At 36.5% G+C, this 22,061-nt stretch overlaps 1 long non-coding RNA gene across 1 annotated transcript; it reads left to right on the top strand.

Annotated features, from left to right (window-relative positions):
• The first annotated feature begins 6,539 nt into the window (after nt 1–6,539).
• LOC116784989 lies at nt 6,540–21,694 on the top strand. The gene is made up of 3 exons (XR_004356336.1): nt 6,540–7,118; nt 9,953–10,029; nt 21,601–21,694. It is a non-coding gene; the product is annotated as an uncharacterized LOC116784989 (long non-coding RNA).
• Nucleotides 21,695–22,061: the final 367 nt, after the last annotated feature.

The following is a 22,061-nucleotide window of genomic DNA, read 5'->3' as shown; positions in this document are numbered from 1 at the left end:
GCAATACTCTCTTCCGAAGGAAAAAAAACCCTATTTTTTTTCCATATAGAAATCTTTTTATAGATTATTGTGTGTATAATTCTGTGGAAATAGCATAGTTCTTTTTGCAAAGGGAAGCTAAAAAATTGTCTGAATTTTGTGGAAAGGTTATGTAACTGTACTCTTTCTTTAAATAGTACTTTTTATTCATACTGTTTACTTTCTCATCAGCAGGAAAAAAAAAAGAAAAAAAATCATGTTTTCCTAACACAAAAGGTAGTTTCCAAAGGACTGTAATTAGTTCATGAAAACTCTGTCTTTTGTCATATGTCCTCAGCTGAAATGGAAAAAAGGATGGACCTTTTTCTTTGTTAAAACAAAAACATAGCATATGAGGTAAGGGAGCCTAAAGGAATCATATGACAATTTATGTCTTAGGTCTACAGAAAATGATATTGCAGCAGTACTGTGGATTTATGACTTCTCGCTCTGATTGCCAACTTTTGGAAAACCTAGAAGTGGCAACTGTCATCTGTTTCCTTGCTCATCTCTCCTGAGAGAGAACTTGGAACCTTATAAAAATGAGGTATAGTTCAAGTGCTAATGGGGAGATAAGAAGGAAGAGCTATAAAAGCACTAATACTGCAAGGTGACTCTAACACAGTCACATATACTTTTGATCTCTGAGGATCAGCTGAGTTCACCATTGTTTTTTGGCCCTAAACAGGAGGAAAGGGGTACTAATAGAAAGAAAAAGACTGGCAGGGATTTGGGTAAAAGGAAAGAGATGAGTAAGGAGAAAAAAGAACAGGGATAAATTGATGGCAGTGGATAATAAAGAATGGATCCTGCTGAAAAAGAATGGTCTGGCAGAAAACATGTTTACAAAAATAATTATGATAATTTCATTTTGGGTGATATTTTTGAACACCATATTACAACATCATAATTTTTAGCAATAGCCTTAAGTCTTATCCATTTTGGGAAATACTCAGTGAGAACATGAACTACTCTTCAATTAAACTTAATTTATATAAACTATACTAAATTTATTTAAAACAAAGACAACAAAGAAAAGAGAAAAAATTATGGGAATAAGAGTAACTAAAATATTTTCACCCTCTCACACTCATCTTTCTTATATGTTCTTGTCTTGAAACACTGCCAATAAGTGATTTATTTATAATAATAAACACATGATGCAACCATTTCTGTTGCATCCCTGAGATTATGTCATGGATGAAGGGAAAAGTATCTTCTGAAGAAAGGTTCTTCTTTACATAAAGTTATAGCTAGTCCTAAAATAATAAAAAATGATGCTGTAAATGAATTTGGGTCCTATAAATAGAACTCAATTTTAAAGGGCTACGTAAATAGGCTCAAACTACAAAATAGAAGTTTATTGAAATATGGTTTTAAATAGAAGTTTATTTGAGTAGGCATAAGCCATAAATTTCAAATTCAGATTTAGAACCCCCCAAATTTTAGGACTGTTTGGAGCTATGTTTTTTGTTTCATCCCATTATACTAGAGGTTACTTGTCATTTAGATTAGGGGTCACATTTCATATGCATCCAAAATCTGGAATTTGATTATTTGCTCTGGTTAAAAGCTATAACTAGAGAACAAACAAGAACCTCTTTATTTTTACCAGTTGTATTTTAATCAAATACTACAATTTTCTTTTGTAGTTCTGTTGATCTGAACTTACCAACCATTTTTAATCTGAGGTTTTTCAATAATCATAAAGACATTGACCGTTAAATTAATGAAATTCGTGAAGGTAGGAAAACTATAAAAAAACATTACAAGGTATTACTAAACATGCATCTAAGGAGATTGAGAATATTGTATGGTTTATTACTTGAGGAGCAATGTGGGATACTGTAACTAAAATCTGTTTCATAATTCAGATACACAAGAGGACAGACTTATGGTTGCAAATAGTGTAACTCAGCATAAATTTAATGGAACTATGCCAATCTATAGCAGGAGGCTCTCTGTGTCTCAAAGGGGTTGACTTAGGCTTCTGAAAAAAATTATCAGTGCAGTGACAGTGTCTTCCACTGCAGTTGGCACTGAGGGGCTTGGTGGCAGAAAACTGGTGTTGCCCTTGATGAGAGCTGGCTCTGACAGCAAGCAGTGGCCATGCTTTGACTAAAGGGCTGTCTCTGTGAGGCTAGGGAAGAAGTGATAGGCTTTGATATTCTCTGAGGTAGGAAAGGCAAGAGGGACACTGCTAGATAAGCATGTTTCCAAAGCTGCAGCAGCCCCAGCGTTGTTGGTCTGCTTGGTTTCTATGCTTGAAAGATGGGCGCAGGGAAGAAACGTTGGTGTAAGGAAGACAAGGTAAATATAGCAGTAAATGATGAAGCTGTGTGTGACTGGATCCTTTTTGGTAGGCCTCCTGGCTAAATCTGATGAATCATTATGCTTTGGGGAAGCAGAAGAACTGGCCGTGTGAAATATAGGATCATGTTCATAGGGAACTGCAAGTGTCTTTCCTGCTGCACCATAGGCTGCCACTGAGTAGGTAAAAAGATGCCTCTTAAGAAATGACACTAGGTTGCTTGACATATCTGCTCTTTTGACTCTGTTCAGTTTTGCAGCAACAAAGTGTGCAACAGGCTCCTTGAGTGTGAAAGCCCCTGAGTTTTTTGTTATGACCTGCAGCATAGCAGGGATTTTAGCCTTTGGTCAAATCTACCCTGAAAAAGTAAGGTGAAAAAAAAAGCCTAGGTCTTCTGAGATGGGAAGTGTCCAAGATTCCCTTACTAAGACTATGCTATTCTGCCCTCTGAATACTTTGCTTACACCTTTGTAGGTGGCCTGACTACACATGAAAGTTGGAGATTTGAGTGGAAGGGCAGACAATATTAGCAGGTATTTGTTGATTGTAACAAAAAAGACTAAGGGAAATACAGAGAAATGTCTTAATTTTTCTGAAACTACATGGCCATCCTTACTGGACTTCTCATAGACTCCTTGACATTTTACTCATGTGATCAGTATTTAGCCATGTCTGCTTTCAAATCAAGAAGAGTAAAAAGACCTTTTGCTCACCATTGCGTTAATTCTTCTTTAACTCCTGCTCAAATGCCTGATTCTCCAGCCTTTAGCATGCTCAGAGATGAGACACTACAGGATAAACACTAGTTAATACATTAGAAATAATGCAGTATCCCTGTGGAAGCAGAATTAAGTACTTGATTTTGACTGGTTTGACTGGTGAGATTGTTAGGAAGAAAAAAAGAAGGGAAAAAAATGAGATTGCAGAACTGTGATACGGTGTTTTAGAAATTTTATATACTTTGTTGTGCAGCTTCAGTAGGCTGCTGGAGACCTAAAAGAAAGCTCAGTACAATTAATACTAGGCAGCCAAATCTTCTTGAATAGTGGATAGTCTTTGAGTTTCAGGAATGTATCTTATGCTTTTGGCAAAGGTCGATGAGTCATATATATTCCTTCTGTGTTCAACACGAGGATCAGACTAAAATTAACCCCATTCTGAGGCAGAAGGTAGGCAACTTGACACTGTGATCCATTATGCTAAAGAGAAATGTTTCTGTCTAAACCCAGAGGTAAACTGCACAGACAAGGAGTCATTGAAATGAATTATGTGGCCAATCTTGTTAGGCCCAGGTCAGAAGGAGAGATATCTCTCTATTTCTGTTCCCCCACCTCCCAAGTACATTTAGCCTTTACACTATTAGACTTCCCTAGGCCCTTTTTCAAAATGTCACCTGCTCCACAAATTCCAGCATTTTGTATTTTTAGATGCTGGGGTCAGGATGAGTGCAAAAATAATGACATATCTGCCCTTACAAGTAATTCCTTCATTTTATTACTTGTAGGAATGAGCCATAATATGGAGTGAAGGAAAACTGCTTAACCATTTTAACCTCTCACAGTGTGAGAGAGAAATTACAAAGAAAACGAGCCTCTTCCTAACCTGATAACCCTCCTTGTACCTAACACCTTCATGAAGAAGCCCCTTCCTGGTGTGCTTTTGAAGCTACATGCATGATAGACAATGGGGGAAGATATTGTTGGGCGTTATGTCCCTCCATCCATTCTTGAAAGCAGCTTTGCCAGAAAACCAGCTGATCTGATACTCTAATTTCACCAGTCACAGTTTATTTATTTTTATTTCATTTAGCACTTTTTTTTTTCCTTCAGAGCAAGGTCAAATGCTTGTTCTAGGCCTCTCTTTCTGTCTTTGAATTGAGATCCTTTTCTCCCTCTCTGTCCCCCCCTTAATGTGCAAGGCTATGTCACTGCTCCTGAACAAGGAAGTGAAGCTGTTTTATGTGGAATTGATTATCACTGACAGAAACCAAAATGCCATTTGCAAATTGGAAGATCTGGTTTAAAATTTTTTTCTCCTAAGACAAGTCCTGCTGCTGAATCCACAGTGATTTCCATTTGAAGTGTGGGGATATTTTCTCAAATTAACAAAAACTTTCAAAAGATAAGTAAAAGACCTTAATACCACATTTTTCACTTAAGGTCCATTATATTCAAGACCTGGCCATAAGTATGGATAAAAGCTTCTCAATGTCCTTATCATATTTTAAGTTTTGGACCAGTAACACTGCCTCTTACATACTTCAAGGGAAATGACCCAATTTCCCTTCTGTTAAGTGCAAAGAATTTTGCATGTCCAGAGATAGAAAAAAAAGATTGAATGCAACATATACAGGGTTTTGTTTTTAAATTTTAAGTAATTCTGGTCTTCGTTGCTTTATTGTCTCAAAATGGTGTTTTCTGTTCTTGCCTTTCACCAGCTGAGATTACTTCCAAATATGAAGAGTGAGACTATCAAAGGGAAAAGACAATCTCGCAGAGGTATTCTCAGAAACAGCGTATTAAACTGAATCTTCTGGGAATGCATTTTTAAAAATGGATCCAATTTACCATCAGGCTGCCTTGTGGTGGTTAACCTGGTGTAGTTTTCCTCAGGGGAATACATTCAAGTGTGGTGGTGGAGTAAAGAAAAGCATGTGTTTTTTATTAAGAACTTTTAGCCCTTTACCATTTCTGTAAGGAAACACCACCACAGATGATAACTGAGCAAAGGAAAGATCGTATTTTAAGTGAATTCCTATGCAATCAGTGATGATTTTTCATGCCTTTTCATCACTTTTATTAGTATTTTAAAGGAGCAATAAAGAAAGCGTAGCTATTAAACCGATGAAACCCTCCACAAACCCTTCGATGCAAAAGAGAAAGAAAAACAATCTAAACCACTCATTATAACTTCAACATTTGTCAAAAACATGATTTAAAAATAGAAAGGAAGGAGAAATTACGTGTTGATCTATATTTAGCATAATCAGGCTTTTGAATGAAGTTTTGAGGCCCATATTTTCATAATTGTGTGTGTGCAATTGATTGGAATTTTATGGCAGGCAAGCTTTCCTTGAGGGAGGGAGATAGATTACTGAATCAATATTTGAGGGCTCTTTTGTTTTGCTTCGTTTTAATGTTATTGAAAAGTCTGGGTGGCAGCCATGATAGATGCTTTACAGCTCACAGATTATTAAAAAATAAGAAATAATTAGGCATAGCTGACAATCAATTGGTTGCACATGGTCAGTACAGGAGAGCAGCAGTTTAAAATATTTGTCTTGTGTGCTTTACGTCCATGGAAATACCATGTGAAGCTGTACTAACGATCAGGATAATTTACTTGAGAAGAGACTTCTGGAACAAGTTAGTTTGTATTAGAATTTCAGACCTCCTCTCACTGCTACCTGTGAGGCATTTAGTGAAATGAAGAGGCAGGGGAAGAATGATATTGTACTTCCTGCTAAATAATAATAAACAACAAAGCAGAAAGTTTTTCCAGTACTTAAAGATTTGAAAGCATACTTATCCTGTGCTAAAGACATCCTTAGTATCTCAATAGCTTTGTGTAACTCTCAAGAATCTATTGGGGGAAAAAAACCAAGGAGTACATCTATATATATCACTACCTACTTCTATCCATGTATAGGTAAAGTTATTCCAGCAGGATACAGATGACCCTTAGACCACTAGTACCTACATACTATATTTTCAGAATTCTGGGAAACACATTAAAAAGTTACACTTCTGGAAACAATACTCCTCTGTCAGATCTTGTAAAGCAATATAAACCAGAAAGATTCCGTAAACTTTGCAAGTTTTGTACAGCCATGTTTCTTGAAAAAGGCAATTCCCCTGTTGTCCTTGGGTCTGAGTAAACTTTTTGACTTCTTTTTTTGCCATGCCCATGGAATAAAATTAATCTCTCAACTTAATGAGATATTGTCAGTTAAAATAGTTGAGAGACCAGAATTTATTCTTTTTTATTTCTTCTAAATGCTTTACAGAACCAAACATTAATTAAAGTATATAGATGCACATGTGTGTCCATACATACACACATATGCAGATGTAGTCCTAAAGGACACAACATTTGATCTCCTAAAACATCAACTAAGTATGTTTTTTTAATATAAAATGAAACCACTTATTATTTGAAATAAAATTGACTTGAAAAATGTTGTTTTTCATTCTTTGTTGTTTTCAGTCCTCTGTGTTTCCTGAAGTGGAGCTGATCTCATTAGAAGAAAACATGAAAAACAGAAAACATCTAAACTGGACTTCATAAGTCTGAAGTACCCTAAATCAGTGGCGGTTTTAAGAAAAGTACCCTTATTACCTTGTTTCTTTGTACTCTTATACAAAATAATTTTGTACCAGGCTGAACTCTGGAGAATTGTACAGTTGTAGAGTCATAATTTTTGCTTTATTCCCATGTTGACTTAGGCTATTCATAATAATACTAACACTATCTAGCTCTTTTCTGAATCCTTAATTGAGGAGTCTGAGAGATCTTTAAAAAAAACAAAAGAAGAAAAAAGAAGAAGAAAAAAAAAGGTAAGCATATGTTTTCCTGATTTTAAAGCTATGGAAGCAGAGACAAAATAGAGAAAAATGATTTTCTTGGTGTCACTCAGGAGGCCAGTGGCAGAAACAGGACAAACCTCAGATTTGTTGAGAACCAATATAACATGCTACCCATTTTCCAGAGACTAAAAGCGTTCTCCCCTATCATGGGATGATATCACAAACACTCTTCCTCAGGCTACTTGTCTACCAAACATGCACAGGTATGATTTTTCTCTTGTTTATTATCACTCAATCTATTTTTTACCCTGGAACTAAGCATGAGAGACCCATGCTAAATTTCACATCTCAGAATCAGACATTTTTACAGGAGCTGTGTTATCACCTTTTTTCTTTTTACAATGAGACTATATCCTTCGTTCTTCCATTCCTCATAAAACTGACAAAAACATTTCCGTCAGAATTTGTTTTTAAGAATCACCTCAGGCACTGTGTAATGATGGAAAATTGAGAATAGCCACAAGGCTGAATGTTTGGAGAAATCATATCCATGAAACTGATGTCTTAAACACAATATGCCTAGACATGGTTGGTTTTGAAGGCCACTTGGAAAGGCAGTCATATGCATGGCCATGAGCCAAGTCTGGGACACCCTGCAATATTGCCAACAGCCTATGTCTCTCGTGCAGCTGGTTGAGTTTTTCCCCCAGTAAAAGAATGTTTCTTCTGGACTTATTTCATGATTGCTGCCCTGCATCCCATGGTGAAGGACTCACATGAATTAAGAACTAAAAATAAATAGGTGGACACCACTTTGAATTTAATGACTCAGGTGACAGATCACTTGAGAATTAGGCTGAGATGGTAACTGCTACCATTAAACCAGACTTTCAGAGATAAGGCTGATCCAGCATGTAAGTGCTGACCATAATGAAAAAAAACCCAAAAGTAAAAAATTCTGTGACTGTTACATCTTTCAAAGGTCTATGTGTTTTGCTTTGGCAGGTATCTGTGAAATAGAGCAGATATGGCATGACATCTTGGCAGCAAGATTTGGTTTGGTCCGGGGAAAGGTGGAACTGGAATTTTGGCATCAGAGAAGCTTTTCTCTTATAGTGGAAGAGCTTGCTTTCTCCTCTTCAGCTCTTGGAACTTCAGGGGGGAGCAGATGACAGAGAGAGTGAGAAGGTTACAAACACTTCACCTGAGCTTCTCTGGCTGTGGAGTGACAGCAGAGGGAGTCTGGGCTTGATGTCTTATATCTTTCTTATTTTTTTCAAAAGAAATCCAGCTTCAGGGGTGTCATCACCTGGCTTAGTGATCACTTTTCAGTCATCTGACTTGTTACATTAGGATAAAATTCATTGCTCTTACAGCCGTATCCTGCCATGGAGTTTCATGCAACAGTGCCATTGACTTCAATGGGAATTCCGTATATAAAACAATGACTGGAAATCCCTGTAGTATTGCACATAGTGACATTCTATCCCATTAAAAAACCCACAAAACAATAGCCAAAGTTCTTCCTAGGCAATAAAAGTATGTCTAGTTTCTTTACTTTTCCCCCTCTCCTCCTTCCATAGCACGAGGTGTAAATTTTGGGGCTGTTAATTTCTGACATTCCTTTTCATTGAATGAGAAAAATCTTAAAAATATACCGTGACTTACTCATGCTATACTTCTGCTGACAAAGTATCCAGTGAAGAAGGTTTTAATAAAAAAATGGACACAACTGACACTTGGTCTTTTAAAATTTCTTTTTCTAAAATAGGAAATTAAAGAGTTTTCTTTTACTAAAATTAAACAATGAGCCCTAACAACAGGAGTAATACTGGCCTTGATCCAAAACTCTCTGAAGTTAATGAAGAAACTTACTTTGACTCCAGTGGGCTTTGGGTCAAACCAGTTTTGAACTAAAGACAAAACATTAGCTTTGTTAGAGAACTGTCCTTCATTTTCGTGAAAAAAGGGTCCTTGTTTCCTTAGTATTTCACACCTGCTGTTCACATAGAGCACACTGTTTTGTCTGTTTAATCTTCTTTGGGTGTGACACAATTAGAATAAACAAAACACCTGAATGTCCATGTGTAGCATGTGCTAATATTATCCTGGAGAAAAAAGAATAGCAAATTTAATGCTTCCGTAGAGGTTTCTTTGCTGTATAAAGCTATAATTTTCTTGCTCTAGGTAGGGGATTTTCCCCTCCCCAATTATGGGCAGGGATTTCCCTCTCAAAGATCTTGTAGGATGAAGAAGTGTCTCCCTTCAACTGCCCCTTTTTCTCCCACATAATCTGAAACCCAAGCCCTTATTTGAGGAACCAAGGTTTGCTTAGTCATTTAAACTATCCACCAAAAATAGGATTCCTAAGAGTGATTTACTGCTCACAAATGTATCAGCAAAGTGCTTATTTACAGATACCAGATTTTTTTCATTAATAAGCCCAGTTGTTTAGGAAAGGTTTTCACAATATTTGTTCCTTTTACAGTGAGTGTGGCAATGTGAGATGACAATTTCCTCCACATAAACTGAGATTAAATTACCCCACCCAGATAAACCAACAGTAGCTGTGACTCCAACAGCCAAACCAGCTTTTCTTCTCTAAGGGGAAAGCATCCATATTTTAAGTTTTTATTGCATCCCATCAGATAATGTTAGACCTTATAATCTAGTGCGGTACTTACAATACCCATAAATCACTCAATCTGACATAAATGCAGAGAATATTCATTCTTTTCTTTGAGCAGGATGCAATCATGCCCTAATACTGCCTTAAAACCAGTGAGGAGTCATATCCAATAACTATCCCAATTATCTCTCAGCACAATGTTTTCCACCTGCAAGGAATGATTATGTGTCAGTAACGATGATAAAGTCCTTAAAGAGATGTTGATGCCTCATGGAAAAATTTGAAAGACATATTGTTTAGTGAGACTTCTGCTTATAGACTGCGTCATATATATCTGAGGTATTTCTTTTCCCTATTTTTTATTACTAAGGGCATATGCATAAAGAGATATTGTGTGTCAGGGAAATAATCATTATATAGCTAAAGTAAAAATTGGCAATCATGTGTGTTCTATTCTTGTTTTGACAGAGACTTCACAATGACCTTGGGGAAGTTTTGTAACTGTTCTGTGCCCTACTGAAATGTGGAGACAATGCTTGTATGAGGTTGAGTATTAATTCATAACAAGATGTTCCGTACTGTTGGATGGAATGTGCCAGGAAAGAGTTAGAGCATATTCTTACCATTTATACCACAAGTTGTAGTTCTCTTCCTATTAAGCCTAAATGCAGAAGTGAACCATCAGTCCATTACTGTTTTAGGTGCTGTAATAAAAGAAGTACTGAAAAAATTGCAATTTAAGTAGTAAAAATCAAGAAAAAAAGGGACAGAAAAGACAGTGATATTGAGAGGAGCCAATCTTTGATAAAAGTTACAGAATTTTTTTAATATCAAAATATGGACAAGAATCTGTATTTCATACCTTCTTTGTTACCTCTACATAGGCAGATAGAAGTAGAGCTGTCCTAATCCCATTTAGGCTCCAACCTGCCAGAGCTGTTAGATCATTGCATTAGTTGGAGCTATGTGAATGTGGCTGGGTGGCTTTTAGACAAGGAGCTACCAGAGGAGCTTTGGTCTGTCTGTGCCCTCTGAGTGAGTAACTTTAGGTCTCACAGCAAAAAAATGTTTACTAAACCACATCCCATCTGGCTGTGGGAGGTGGTGAATGTGCTTGCGTTGCAGAATTTAACTCTGATTTGCAGACCTCACTAACATTCACTTGAAATCTGCTTTCCTAGCAGCATCATTTTGAGTGTGTTTTAATGAGCTGTGCCTCCTGCAAAACAAGTAAGGTACCAGAAACATAGTACTTTCAGTTCCCTCCCTCCCTTTTTTTCTCTCTCTGTTCTGGAAATCTTTGAAGAGACTCTCATCTTGTTATTGAAGGGTTTTCTAAACCATAGAATCCAAATTTCAGGTTCTCTTCACCTGTTTCTATCTTTAAGCAACATGAGTGTCTTGATACCAAATACCAATTTTTATGGTGACCAAATGCTAATATCCACAAACAAAATTTTCAGAAGTCAGGCTTACAGACAAAACCATCTGCAGCTCACAGTAACTTTAGCAGGATTTGCAGTGACTGCTATTTCTATACAGAAAATCACCTCTGTGCAGAGATCTGTGTTTGAGTTTGGAGGACCCACTGTAGGCAGCCAAGGGGAAAGTCATGGTTCTTTGCAGGGTCCCTTCAGCTTGTTGCCATGTGACTGACAGTCCGACAAGTGAACCTCAAAGGTTTACATAACCACTTGAACATTTAATTACACCCCCGTACTGAATTAGCTCCCATAATTTTTGAATTTATCTATTTCTTGTTTTAGTTGACTGTGCTCCTTGATCTGGCTGTCATCACACAAAATGTATTGTTAAATGGTTTTAATAACTTCCTGCATGTGCAGCAAGCAGTATCTAGCATGCGTTAAGGGACACATGTCAATCATAATTGACTTATTCTTAAATTTCATTGCTTTTGTGGGTTTAAATCAGATCCTTAATGATACTTGAAATCTTCTTTTGTGGTTACATTTTAGTGCTTTTTTGCTAAATCTTCAAGAACAATGTCCTTTCCTGGCGGGTGATACATCGAAACCACAAGTGCCAGAGGGGAAAAAACCTGCCACTGAAATGCGTGGAGATATGAATGACAGACTGTTCACTTAACTTATACATTCAAAAATATCTACTTTGTCCTTCTGAGAGTGAAATGGCTACTTTGACATAATTGTAGTCTCTTATATGATGTTAATCCATAGTGTCGAAGCCATTATAATTCTAGTTCATATGTGCATATTTTAAAAAAGCATTCTAAGAAAAAGTTATTTTACATACTCAGCCACTGACATTTTTATGTTAATGTTGGGTTTAATTTCTAAAAAAAAATGAGAAATATGGCACTCTAGGGAACTATAGGATTTAGTAAATCTGCTGGCTATAAAATTCCTTTTCAAAGAAATAAACTTCTTTATAATCCAACTCTAGTAAACTAGTTATTTTCCAGAGGATGTTAGCATTCATGAAATGTATTGGATTTACAATTCTAGAACACCTGGTTGCTCAAAGAAAGCATTAGTGTAAACAATAAAAAGGTCTTCATACTGCTCTGCTAATATCTTGGCCTCAGTTTGCTGTAACTGTCTAGTTTCAGTTTGCTCTTCATGTCCACTATCTGCTTAAACTCTCAGATGAAATTAATTGTTCTTTTTGTTATTTATGATCTTTATACCTGTTCATTAGGAGTCGTACGGAGTCATGATCGAATTTATGTTGTTCATTCTTTTAGAGCAACCAAGAACAAGAATCTGATTTCATCCACAGACAAGACATTTCCTGTCTATTAACCTGTATTTCCCTTTTCACAGTGTCGTCTGTTTATTCTCAAAGTTTACTTAACACTATGATGAAATGTAAATATCTAGCAACAATTTTAAAATAATGTAAAAATGTTAGAAGGACTATTTAGAGTGTTAGGAATAATATTTGAAGAAATTGATTCTTGTTCTTTTCTAGAGTCATCTTCCTGATACCATTGTGCCTAAACTTTGTCTCCTCTTAAAAGCTGTTGAATATGTATAGCTCACTACAAATGTTATCACTAAGAAAAACAAAAATCTTCACACTTTACAGGGAAAGCACAAATCAACACTTTAAATTTGAATAGGCTATCATGGTAATGATAAAACTCCACAGAGGTTTTGAACTGAGAAGACTGTTGGGATTACTTCAGCTTCAATGAGCAGAGAAACTGAAAGCATCTTTACAACAAATGCCAGAGGAAGGAGGTCCTACATCAATCTGGGAAGGCATTCAAAAGTTTGCCTAAGTATTTTGTGTAAGAAATTATATGATCAAGTTTGCATTACTCAGAATTATATTATTGAAGGAAATCAGACAAGCTATTAAACTTTAAAAATGGGAAGAATGCTTTAATTTTGCATTAACTTGGTCAGAATCTGAAAGATGCGATACATTAACATCTGATTGTGTAAATCAACAAAAGTGAAGTATGCTTTGTCCTACATTTGAATCAGCCTCAGAAATAGGGTGGAACAGTTGCCAACATTATTTATGTTATATGTACTGATATATACCAGAGAAGCTTCATGTGAGGCCCAGATGCACTAGGCAGTGTGCACAATCTAAATAAAAACAGGGACAACAGAAAGATGAAGTAAAAGATGACAAGGAAGAAATGATGCTATATTGCTGTGAATTACAGTTTCAGCATACCAGCAAACTAATTTCTCCAGATCTTTTCGTAGGACAAAAAAATTTTTTAGGATGAGCTGGTGTGAGAGTGGACTTTCTGGGTGTTTATGAAGGCTCCTTCCAAACTTGAAGGGAAGCATTCCAAAGCAAGGATGGCAATGAAGAGCCTTGAGAAGAATGAAGACATACTTTCTATTGCAGCAACAGAGAAGACGTTGCTGAAAAGATATATATTAAAAAAAATAGTATTTGGCTGAATCAGTTGTTTAGGATGGTCCATGTGTATAGACAAAAGATGATGTGGATAGAGGAGAGATCTTAGAAATGCTACATAGGAACTGTAGAACATAGTATTGGGTTATCTAGAGAAAGGTATGACATGGATCGTTTTTATGGTACACTAGAAAAAAAAATATTATATTTGAGATTAGAAGGAAGAATCGATATTTAAAGCTAAATATGGAGCACATTAAAAGATAGAAAAGGGAGGCTGTTCTGACTTGAGTCAAGCAGGCTGCTGTGCTGGGTGGCTTTGCTCTCTGCTTTCACCTTCAGGAGTGATACACTCCTCTCTTCTTGCACATTAGATAGGAACCTGGCTACATTTCAGGCCAGTCTTTCTTTTTAGGTCAGTTCTTTTCAGTTAAATACTTTGGTAGCAACAGGCCAAGTTGCTGAGAATTGGATCCAATGCATATAGTATGTTTTGAGATTCCTATTGTACAAAAAAACCCCACCCCAAATCGTTCCCAAACTGAGTAGTATGATAACCTTACCTCTAAAATACCTGCATATTGTGGCCTTAGGCAAAGTGCTGAAATTTAGATTCCTCCATTTTTTATATGTCACATGTGGCTTCAAATAAAATACACTTCATACGTATTTAAGATATTAGAATCATAAACTCACCATGTGAAGAGTTTCATTACCTTTGAAATATAGTGACTGACAGAATATAACCCAAATGCACATTTTACTCTGTGTGCTCTAATTGCTACTGTAAACTTATGGCATTAATGTATTGAGAACACTGTGTAGTGCATTTCCCATGCTATGTGTGCAATCATATAACTTACGCATGAAATTCTCGTGTCTTGTGAAATCATAGAAGAAATTGTAAACTTATGATATATTTCAGTTTGAAGTGAAGCAGCACCTTTTGAAATAATGGGAAAACTGTGTGGTGACTTTTAACTGACTCCCATTCTTATTTTTTTAAAATAAAGCAATATCACTAGTTCCTCAAGGAAGCTGACAATCCACTGTGTTGTAGAAAGAATGTCCTAAAGATGGAGATGTTTCTGTCTGCTCAAAACTTGTACCACAGAATTTATGCCACTGCAGAAAAACTTGTGTTTATGACAGATTGAAAAGAAAACAAATTTCTGGTGTCCAAAAGTGCGGCTGTGACCTGAGATCTCATTCCATTAATCCAGTCCATTATAAGTGTCAGCTTCAAAACATGGAACATATCTTAGATTTAGATTCAGTTGGGATTTCTGGAAATTCAGATCTTAGAACATGGTCCCACCTGTTCCATTTGCTAGTTCTATAGGCTAAGTCAATCTTCTGGAGAATAGAGCATTGGTTATCACACAGGACAATACAGGGCCGCTGCTTCCCTCAGAGATGCTATGTCCTTAAAAGATATAGATATATTTCTTTTCTCAATGGTTCTTTTAACTGCAACATTTATAGTTCAAAAGAAGGTAGAGTGGGTTTTTCTAGGTAATAAAACAATTTAATCAGTGCATTTGTATGAGCAGCATGTTTCTCAATCAATTAATCAGATGTAGGAAAAGATAAAAAGGAAAGCAATGATCAAAGAGAGGCCAGTATGGCCAAAGAGAGACAGTATGAATTGTGAGCTGTAAACTGGCATCACTAGGACCACTCGTCCCTGGTTGTTTTATTTATTCATTGACTGCTTCTTTTATGAAATTTTCCAATGGCTTCTTCAGATTGAAGAAAAATTGACCATAGTTGTGCCTGTCATGTCTGTCTCAGAACTAGCTCACATCTGCGAGCTTTTCCTGGTTTATGCAGACTGAGTTAAATTACTTTTTTAATTGTATTTCAATGAGAACTTTTTTCTTTCAAGTCAGTGCTCAACGGTGATGGATGGAAGGATGTAGGGAAACATTGGCTTTTCTCAGGATATACTGTAGATGACCTTATGTCCTATGTCCTTGTTTCATTTGAAAAGAATAATTACTAATCAATAGTGAAGAGTTAGGTGACACAGTAGGTTAATTTACTAGCCTTTTGCCTCTGGAGAGCTGGATTCTCGCTTAGGTCACATGTAAAATAGGTTTGGTGGTTTCAGCCTTGTCCATTGTGAATGTCTGGCTATATCACAGAAAACAAGCTTGAATTTGATATGTGTTAGATGCCTGGCAGTTTCTGCTTGGGGAAATCTCAGGGCTCGAACTGTAGGGATCCAAGTATGGGCAGAATGGGCACATGCTGATGTCTGCAAGAAAAAATGCAGCACAGCATCACAGTCTGCCTGACCACAGGGGACCGGGCCCTCTATATGAGTGAGGGGCATTAGTCCCACTGGAGCCAAGTGTATCCAAACTTTTAAAGACCTGAGATTCTCTTTCTCTCTGTATCTGTTGGAGTCTTGCAGGGACTGCCTTTTGGGACGTGCCTTTAGAAGACCATTCTCTCAGTTACCTTTTTCTCAAAATTAACCATCCAAGAAGCTGCTTTCAGTTTATGCTTCAAAAAAGTTCATTACAAGAGTTTTATGAGTAGAAATACCTTATCTGTTTATAAACTGGGAAAATAATATAGTTTCAGCCAATTTTAAAAATTATTACATCTCCTTACTTAGCAGCTCCAGACTCTTTATTCTTTGAATGAGGGTCTTGACATTTTGCAGGAGGCTGGTCTGGTGGTGAGGTCATATAAACCCTTATATGATTATTAGTATCAAACCTGAGTTAACCTTGATAGCCTGCTGAAACTTTATTTTGTTTTTAAAGTGTAACTTTGATCCCAGTCTTTAGCATAATTTGGATTTTTAATACTCATACTTGATCTGTCTGTGAAGTGTCTGACTTCACCACTGAGGAGGCAGAAGGGGAGCTGAGAGTAAGAGTCTGTGTTTTTCTGCTGTGCTCAGAGTGCTCCTCTTCTTTTAATGATCTGTCCCATTGAATGCAGAAGGTGGAAGGGGAAAAGTGAACAAAATTAGAAACTGTGGGCAGAGAAGAGGTCTCTTGTTCAGCACCCATAGTTGCATCTAGACTTGAGTGGAACTATAATTTGAGTATATAAAGAACTGTAAAATACATGATGAATTGATGTTTCATGTTGGGCACAGAAAACTAATGGACAATTTGGACAATTTTGGCCTTACTCTCCTTTTTTTCTGCTATAAGATGGACTCTTAGTATGCATTCTTCCCTTCGGGATGTTGAAAAGATTGGTGCTTGAGAAGGATTTAGACCTGACTGTGAGTAACCTAATGAGGAATTGGAAGGGATGAATAATTTTATAATCACTGCAGGTTTTAATAGTCATTAAATAAGTTCAAATAACCAATGAGGAAGATGAAATGAAAATTTGAATAATCACCCATTTAGAGACTGTGCCAGGAAGTCCCATGGGGAGAAAAGTGTATGAACATGTGAGTAAAGACAGTCATAATGCATATACAGAAGAGGAGAAAAAAGGTTGGATAGACAACCTTAATTCTGGTATTTCCTAATCCCTGTAAGAGTAAATGTGGTGTCCTTTTACATAGCTTTTTTTTTGTGTGTAGTAATGTAGGCATGATGCATAATAATTTTGACGTGGCTGATGAGCTGCTGCTGTGCCTGTGTGTCTAGGCTGAATTGCCAATTGCCATCTGAAACTTCTCCTCACAGGAACAGGCTGACTGTAGCATATAGTCAGTGATACTGCTATCACTCCTATATCTACCCTGAAAGGCACTGGTGGAAGCTGTTTGTCTAGGCACAATGCCCTACTGGAACCTGTACACTGAATTAGTCTTTCCATGGGAAAGAGGATGCAACATGGAAAATAATTTCTTAAAGAGCTAAATGCCTCAGGCTTTATGGAAATGTTTCAAAGGGACTTCCTTCAAAAGGGACTTCCTTGACACCATTTTGATTTGACCGTACAGTTCATTTCTTAAGTTATGAAGACTTAAAAAAAACCCACAAACCCACACATATTTCTAATTTGTATACTTATTAGGTTTTCCATGTCATGCATTTTAATTGTGAGTTCTAACTGACTGGTTTAATGATACTTTGCAAAGTAAACTCAACATGTAGGTCATAAGTTCAGAATGAATGAATCCCTGGATGTTTACCAAACACCAAAATTAAATTACATTCTTAATTGTTTTGCAAATACTTTGGCCTAACTAATTAAATAGGAATGACTTTCTGTGTTGCTATAGTGCAAGGAATATTAAAGTCTTTAGGACTTATTTCAAATTAGCAAACTCAACTACTTTCATTGTACACTATGTAGTCAACTAGCACTTCAAAGAAAACAACTCTTGTATCCTCCCAAAACAGACAAACTAAATAACAAGTAATATGATATGGCTTCAGTTGTAAGAAATACCTCTTGAGGACAATTATTAGACTGAGAATATTCAGTGTTACTAAATTTCCACCCACCTTCCCTGAGGCTCTTGTGGTCTTCTAGAGTATTCTAATGTGTTCCTAGGCTAGTAAAAATATGAAGGAAGAAATGTTTTCTTTGTCTTGTTCCCTGATTCTTTACCAAATTAGTGGGATGTAGACCCTGAAATACACAGGTGGAAAGGTAATTCAAAACGTAAGTTTAGCTGTTTGCACTGGAACAGCTGAGATTTTATTGTGTCTTGATCTCTTCCAGACATGAAATTCAGCATCATGTACTGGTTCCCTGTCTTTAGGAAATGTGTTTCTCTCTCAAGGTTAACAATTTCTTTGCTCTGGGGCAATGAGGTCAGGGCTGTGAACAGGGATAGTCATGTAGGTGAGCCAGGCTATTCTGCAAAGGTTTCTGAAACCTTGGATTTGACTGTGTTCATCAGAGAGTGAGAGCAGCAAGAGCTGTGCATCCTCTGTGGTCTATGATGCTGAGCAAGTGGACTTCTCAACTGTGTATACCGTTTTGGTAAAAGAAGACTCTTTCATATTGTTGTGTCATGCTACAAAGGATTACAATAAGCCAAGGAATCGTGGAAGTCTGGGTTACACAGGCAGCTGTGGATAGAAGGAAAGTTTTAGCCAGATTAATTTTGGGATGTCTTAACCTTATGTATATCCTCGTATCTATCATAAGCCTATGTGTATCCAATGTATTTTTCTTGCAAGAGGATGATATAAAGACATCAAGGATTTTAAGGGTCCTTCTGTCTCCTCAAAGATTCATTTGTTCCTCCAGGAGATATCTTCATCCATTTACTGTTTTCATCCAAGCCCTTGAAGTCAGTGCTGTTGGGGTCTAACATGACTGTTGTGAGCCATACAATGCACTGACAATTTTAACCTCTTTTTGAAACAGGAGAAAACCGTGAGATTGTTTGCATATTCTTTGCTACTGGGATAAACACAGCCTCTGTAGTTCAGGATAATACCCTTGAGTCCTGCCTGGGTCATTTGCAGACTTGTTCTGCAAAGCAAATTAAAAATGCAGATGATGAAGAAAAAAATATATAGTGTTTTCCATTGTTCTCAGAGACAACAATTATTAAATGTTAGTCCTGAACAGCCATTGAGCCTATGCTGGAAAAAAAATTGTGATCCTTTTCACCTCTCTGCTAGTGTTCAGGAGAAGTGGTCATGTGTAAAGCAGCTGACGACGTCAACCATTAAAGTAGAAAATAGTTCTATAGATGTCTGAACCAGAAAAATACCACGGTCTGCTAAAACTTCTCAAAAATTTTAATGGATTCTACACTAGTTAGTTAGCTTATATTCCAGAGAGTTGCTGGCATGTTGATCCAGGAAGCTGGACCAACATGTAGTGTTTTCTAGTTTATTTATATGTTTTTCTCTGTTTATAAGGCCTAGTTGAACACTCACAGGAAACTATATAAAATTCTTAAATAATAAATTATCACAAAGGCCTAGCTAGTTATACAAATAAGTAAGCAAGCAAGCAACAGGTATATATATTCCAAGTATAAATGCCTGAATAAGAGGATTTTAAGGAACATGTTCAATGTCTGAAATTCCACCACAAATTTACGTTTAGGAAGTTGTTTCTAGTAGTATGATTTTACCTTTACCTTAGAGTAGAACCAAATAATCTTCAAAATAATGTTGCCTTTCCAGAAAGGAAAAAAAATTCCCCTAAACCCAAATGTGAACAACTACTGTCTTCCAAAATAAATTTTTCAAATGCTGCAAGAATAAGAGTTTTGCTAAGGAATGAAGTATTTGTGAATACATGAATACATCAGAGGTAATTGTGCTTGTAAGAATCTTTGTGCATGCTGCAATACTCTGACAAGTGCATATTCAACATGTTAAATTGGAATGTGCTGCAGAAAATGTAAACTCAAAGCTACCGTTTTTGAAATTGTGTGTAAAATAATGGATTTCACTGTTACAAAATTCATTGAAGATCAGTGAAACTTATCTCTCAGAAGGGGAACATAGCAAAGAAAACAAACAAAAATGTAGACAAGATAATACAGTGTTGAACTGGAAGTCCAGCTTAAGCATCTTCTGTATTTTGAAGGAAGGAAACCCAACTCTTTTTGGAGAAATGCTGCCTCTCAACTGACTTTACTTAGAAAATGAAGAAGGGTTCATTCGCTGGGTAGATTTCTTCTTATTGAAGAGAATGTATTTTCATGTTTGTATTAGTGATTTTGAATAATCACTTCCTGTTTCTACTAGCAGCTCTCAAACAAAGCGATTTCTCAAGTGATAGCTAAATAAATCCTATATTTAGCCTTGCTGAGAATGTTCATCGTAAAAAGAACTTTGTGATTTATTGGTGTCAGTTGGGAAAGGGTCTCATTGCTCGTTGTATCTCTATCATTTACCACAGCTCTTACTCTTATTGTGCTAATTACTTGATGAGAAGTTACATTTTGTTTATGTGAAACAACACTTTCAGTACTTTTTATCGTATTTTTTTTTAGTGGCAGAGCCCCACCTTGTTTTTCACTCACCATAGAATGGCATGAACTTTTCTGGACAAAGCTCTTTTTTCAAAAAGGCTGGGATCAAACATCATGAAAAATATCTGTTGCTTTAAGTAAATGCACTATTATAAGAAAAGTATGTCTGTTTTTGCATCAGATATCTTTTGAAACAGTTTTTGCCAGTGTTTTTGAGCAGTGCTTATTCTACTTCTGTCCAAAATGAAATGTCATATGACCCTGAATAGAGTTTATATTTAAAAGTTTATAACAAAAACGATCTAACTTTCTTAATAAAGGTCACAAAAATTAGGTAGAGTTCTTCAAAGAGATACAAGAGGACCAATTATTTCAAAGTCCAGTCATATTAAAGGTGAGAAGCAAAACGGAGTCCTGACTTGAGTCTGACTGCCCTGTAGTCTGCAACACCATAACAGATTGTCAACACTGAGAACTGGAATCACATTTGCAAATAACAACCTTTTTCCCCTAGATACTCTTTATCTCTAAATTTCCCTTTTTGATAAATTAAACATATACAGTACTTAGAAGTGAGCAATATTCAATACTTAGAAATAAGTTTCTGATGTCTTTATTTGAGTAGCCTCAGATTTCCAAGGCTCATACCAGAAGAAACTCAGAGGAATAATATTTTTAATGATTTTTTTCTTCCAAGGACAGAGTATTCCGTGAGGCATACAGTGACAGGAATTACTATGCACAGGTTTTTGAGAAGGGTAGTGATTTAAAATACTAAAATGGCTAACCATTTTTAATAGTGTATTTTAATTGCAATAGCCTCTTTCTCTGAGCAGGCTCTACTAAGAGATAATTGACCTCTGTGTCTGTTAAGCACTCTCACATTTGGCTTGGGAAGCATAATTCACATTACAACCAATTACCTTGTATAGCCTGCAAAAAATCCTCTCAACTACTAGCATAGCGCTGCCATTTCTTTCCCTTTCTGTCTTCCTTTCTTCTTTCCTTCCGGGCTGTAATAGTTGGGCTGTCATATTTGTCAGATGCCCTCTTTGTTCTCTGCCATCTATTCTTTACTGTAGAAATCCAAACATCAGAAAATAACGGACTCAGTTCCACTGTTTCAGTGCATAAAGCTAAACAATGATTTACAGTGACATAGAAAATAACTCTCTGTTAAATATTGCTTTTAGTTAGTTTTGTATATAAAGCCTTTCAAACTAGCTGCTGAACTGTGTGTGATAAGGAAGTCTGATAAAAGAGATTCTGTGTTGCTTATTGCTATAGAATTGTCTGTTATTCTGCCAGGTACTTTTTTATAGTGATTTAAGCAAAGCCATTCAATTACTCATTGTCCCTTGATTGTTTCTTTCAGATCTGCTATACTGGCCATCATGTTGGCACCTGGGCAATTTACATAAATTAAAGCAGTGTATTAAGAAAATATGACTCCTTTGGGAATAAAAGTGTCACTAACTAGACCTCTGCCTCTGTTACTAAAAATGGCCCAAAGGTCATCTGAAAATCAGGGTGATAAGTAGATCTAGTAGAGTCTTGCAGACTACCAGAGTCTGGTTCCCTACTGGAACCCCTTAACTGTTGGACCAGGATGACCATAAGCCAAGGAATGACAGCAAGAGACGATCTGACTGGCAAATGGGTCTCAGTCTAATGCCAATAACTCATAATCAAAACCTTAAGCTGCTTTCCAGGCAGAGAAGTTGTACTTTCATGACCATTACAAACATGTTTGAAAAGCATCAGCTGGGTTCCTGTTGACAATATCTTATCTAGGCTGACTCTAGTTGCTCCTGTCCCCATCACTGCACTTGTCAG

This window comes from Chiroxiphia lanceolata, chromosome 3, assembly GCF_009829145.1.
Source record: "Chiroxiphia lanceolata isolate bChiLan1 chromosome 3, bChiLan1.pri, whole genome shotgun sequence".
Classification (NCBI taxonomy): domain Eukaryota; kingdom Metazoa; phylum Chordata; class Aves; order Passeriformes; family Pipridae; genus Chiroxiphia; species Chiroxiphia lanceolata.
The sequence above is the reverse complement of the archived record's forward strand: the minus strand, read 5'-3'. Positions and strand labels throughout refer to the sequence as shown.